The sequence below is a fragment of the Ailuropoda melanoleuca genome, chromosome 15 (assembly GCF_002007445.2).
Source record: "Ailuropoda melanoleuca isolate Jingjing chromosome 15, ASM200744v2, whole genome shotgun sequence".
NCBI classification, from domain to species: domain Eukaryota; kingdom Metazoa; phylum Chordata; class Mammalia; order Carnivora; family Ursidae; genus Ailuropoda; species Ailuropoda melanoleuca.
Genome location: NC_048232.1, coordinates 39,094,179 through 39,099,053, shown reverse-complemented (window position 1 = coordinate 39,099,053; position 4,875 = coordinate 39,094,179).

The window sequence follows — 4,875 nt, the reverse complement described above, 5'->3', positions numbered from 1 at the left end:
GCCCAGCAACCTTGTTCATGACAACACCACCAAAGGCAAGAGAAACAAAAGATCAAATGAACTTGTGGGACTTCATCAAGATAAAAAGCTTCTGCACAGCCAAGGAAACAGTCAAAAAAACTAAGAGACAGCCCACGGAATGGGAGAATATATTTGCAAAGGACACCACAGATAAAGGACTGGTATCCAAGATCTACAAAGAACTTCTCAAACTCAATACACGAGAAACAAATAAACAAATCATAAAATGGGCAGAAGATATGAACAGACACTTTTCCAATGAAGACATACAAATGGCTAACAGACACATGAAAAAATGTTCAAAATCATTAGCCATCAGGGAAATTCAAATCAAAACCACACTAAGATACCACCTTACGCTGGTATGAATGGCAAAAATTGACAAGGCAAGAAACAACAAAATTGCTGGAGAGGATGTGGAGAAAGAGGATCCCTCCTACATTGTTGGTGGGAATGCAAGTTGGTACAGCCACTCTGGAAAACAGTGTGGAGGTCCCTTAAAAAGTTAAAAATTGAGCTACCCTATGACCCAGCCATTGCACTACTGGGTGTTTACCCCAAAGATACAGACGTAGTGAAGAGAAGGGCCATATGCACCCCAATGTTCATAGCAGCATTGTCCACAATAGCTAAATCATGGAAGGAGCCGAGATGCCCTTCAACAGATGACTGGATTAAGAAGCTGTGGTCCATATATACAATGGGATATTACTCAGCTATCAAAAAGAATGATTTCTCAACATTTGCTGCAACATGGACGGCACTGGAGGAGATAATGCTAAGTGAAATAAGTCAAGCAGAGAAAGACAATTATCATATGATTTCTCTCATCTATGGAACATAAGAACTAGGAAGATTGGTAGGGGAAGAAAGGGATAAAGAAAGGGGGGTTAATCAGAAGGGGGAATGAAGCATGAGAGACCATGGACTCTGAGAAACAAACTGAGAGCTTCAGAGGGGAGGGGGGTGGGGGAATGGGATAGGCTGGTGATAGGTAGTAAGGAGAGGGCACGTATTGCATGATGCACTGTGTGTTATATGCAACTAATGAATCATCAAGCTTTACATCAAAATAATAATTAAAAAAAAGAAAATGTGTGTTAAAATATGCCCAAGATTTATTTTGATCAATTAATGTAACAGACATAGAGACAATTGTCCTTTAAAGAAAAGCTTATTACTTACCCAAGATGAGGGGGCCTGCTATGCCAGTCAGGAAGCAGAGGGAGTGAGGAGAAAGCATGGGCCACAGCATTTAATGGCATTTCTACAGGAAGGAATGGATAATGTAAGGTACGCAAGTTTGAACAAGCTTAGGTTTAAAAGGTTTAATAATTTCAGTGGGTTCTGGGCTCTGGGCTGGTCTCTGATAGTGGTAGCTGGCACTGAGGTGATTTAGGGCAGGGAAAATATTGGCTTGATGTGTGAGAGTTAAATAAAGGAAGTAATTGGTGATATTGCCTTCAGACTGGCTGGCTTGCATATGAAAGGCTCACTGGCGTGTCTAAGAATTAGCTAGGCGCAGGAGGGGCAGTCTCTTTAGGATTTGCAAGACCCCAAGATGTCAAGCATCATAAAATAAAGAAAAAATATTTAAAAACATGACCAATACAGTGAGGAGAAAGGAGAAGACTTCAGTGCTTGCATTGCTGATATAAAGAACCAGGGCAAGCATCACACACATGAATCACATCTGTCCTTGCCCATTGCTGGGCTTTCATAATGTCTTCCTATTTGCCTGACCTTTCAACACCCACCCCACACTACCTTGCTGCCTGCCAGGCCCTTCTCATAAAGAACATCTATTCACATCCAACCTAAAGCTCAGGCCTGGGGAGGTTTTTTCCAAAGTGGTTTGAAAAGCAACTGATCTTACATGAAGGTAACTTTGCCGGCTTCCTCCATCTTTCTGCCTGTTGTACTGGACAGAGATAAATGGAAGCATACCACTCCATTTGCCCCTGAGCCCCTGAAGAACAAGAGGACACTCACTCTACCACAGTGATGCAGTATGGAATAGAATGGGGATATTCAGCCCTCTCCCTCATTCCTGTTTCCAGTCCCCAAGTCCTGCTGATGTTATCATATTAATATATTTTAATGATGACTATTCAATGATCCTAGTCCCCATCAGCCCTGGTGCTTCAGCCCTAAGTCAGGCCTTCATTATCTTTCAACTTATGTGCTATCTCTGCCTATCAGATGGGGGCCCCTAAAATGTGGGGCTCTGACCTGATCAGGTGGAAGCTGGTGGCGCAAGCAGTGGAAGGATCCACCCGAGGCAGAACAAAGGAGATAGAAATTTACTGAATATGCTGCAAGGGAGCTGAGGGCAGGACAGCAGAGGAGAGGCTGTCTGCAAGGAGGTAGTGGGTGGAGGCTGTATTTAAAGGGAGGAGGTGGGGAGGTATGGGCACAGGAGGTATGGAATTTTCCCTTTTTTGGTAACTGTGCCTGGTTGTAAGTAACCCATTGGTCAGTGAGGGCCTATGGATATCTTGAGGGTCTCGGGATGGGCCTGTCTGGATTCAGCCAAGGATTTGGGGTCACTGTGGCCCCTTTTTGCCTGGATCAAGTTTCCATTGCTCAAGCCTGTTGCCTAAAAGTGGACTCTACAACTTAGCTTAGGTCATTAACCTCATAACCGGTCTTCCAACTTCTGGTTTTAACTCCCACAAATTCTCTCTTCACACAGCTGAAGAAGTTGTTTAAAATGTAAATTGAGCTCTGGCATCCCATGGCTAAATCCCTTCAAAGCCTTCCTTGTCCGCGGGCAATGGTTCTCAGACCAGTCAACGTGCAGACTAAGATCATTTTTTTTTTAATATTAGAAACTTAGAAATGAAGGTGCCACATTTACATGCTAAGATGGACAACTAAAAAAAAAATCTATCAAAATCCTTTGATAAAAGAAAAAGATAACTTAAACCTACACACACAATGTCATCTCAGAAAAACGGTCGCCTCCATTGAATAAATTCCGCTTTGTGAAAAACTATACATCCTCAAAGCAGTGAGAATTTTGCCTCACACTGGCTCCAGTCCACAGAGTCCAGCATGGTAGGCAAGGCCACGTGGGAGCAGGCCTCTGACTGCCATTCTAGCCTTATCCTCCCCAGCGTAAGTTCCAGCAACTCTTCACAGCTGTGGTTCACCCACCACCACTGCCTCACCCTCGGCTTCCTCAGTGGGTTGTGCCTCGATGGACTACTGCCTCCCACAGCCACGCCACTCCTTTGCTTGGCTGACTGGTGTATCCTGCAGCACTCTAAAAAGGAGTCCCATTCTTAAGAACCACCTTCTTACTCCTTACGTGCTCATCCCTAGAGATGAGTGTAATTCGATAATACCCTGTGCAAATCAGTAACATTGTTCTGTGCCTATCTACATTGTGCCTGCATAATTACCTGCCCTTCCACCTTTCTTCCACTAGATGGCGGTTCTAGAAGCCAGTAGTCGGTGATGGAGTGTTTTCACTTTCCTGCCCGCGGTATCTCGCACAGTGACTCTCAAGGTAACATGGTTGTTCAAAAATGTTTACTGACTAAAAACGGAAATGAAGAGATAGCTACATTTCAAAGCAATCTGTGACGATGAGGACTCTGTGAAGCCATTTTTAATTCTTCAGAAGAAAGATAATATATAAATTAAGTTCAATGGGTCGTATTTCCGTTTCAGCCTTCTTTAGGTGGATGGCACCACCTTACAGAAGTAGGATCAATGTTTTGTTTTTCCCCCACATCGCATTTTATTAACTCAAGAGGTTAATCAATTCTCTGCCTACTCCCTAACCCACAGATATCTTGCCACCCGGAAAAAATTTCAGGATAGGGAAGTTGTGTTTAGTGTTCTAAGACTTTCACAGTCAAAAAAAAAAAAAAAAAAAAAACCAGATGCGAAACAGGTTTTTTGTCGGTGTTAATATATGCCTCAGTGTAATGCTTATCCCTGAAGAAAATGTCTTTTAAAAACGATCAACCGCAGGATACTTGTAATACCCTTGGTGGTAGTTACTGTTAACACATGTGTACATTTTGCTGGGAACATTCTTGATTCCGCCTCAGAGCTCTAATGTGAAACTGGGGATTTCCAGCCCTGGAAGCTGTGTCGGAGCAAGCAAACTGTGCAAACAGAGTAGTGCCCCTAGTTCTTCCAGCCCTCACAAATATGAGGGCCCTGCTGAGGAAATGACTGGAAAAGCAAGGGCTCTGGTGTCCGACTGCTTGAGTTTCAAACCTGCATCCTTCACGTGATGGCCAAGTGACCTCGGACAATGTACTGAAATTACATCTTCCTCAAGAGTCTTATCTGGAAAATGGGGACAAATTAGAATGCAATTCATAAGGTTGTTGCGAGGATGAAATGACATAATCTCTCTAAAGTGCTTGGCTCTCAAATGTATTCCATTTTTACTTGCTCTTTTCTGCCTCCGCATGGGGGACTCCAGCCTCCCAAAGAATCCCACCTGCCACAAACAAAGGGACTGCATGAGCCGCTTAGCTGCCCTGAGACTGCCCGGTTTCTCACCCCTGCGCTAACTCCCTGACAACCTATCCCCTCACCTCCTAGAGTCCTCCAGGTACCACAGTCTCCCACCAGCCACTGCTACCACAGCCTCCATGCACTGTCCCCCACCAATGTCGTGGTGGAGCCCCTTCAATGCCAAAGCTGATTTGGGAAAGTGATATGAAGTACCAAGACATTGATCCTGGAACCCTAGGGTCCAACAGAGTTTTTGTAAAATAGCTTTCAGATTTTACCGATGACGTACCATCATCACTGGATCCCACTCAGTCTATAAGGATTGGACTAAGGACGAGCTGAGGAAACAACAAAGTGTTTGGAAACAGCCCC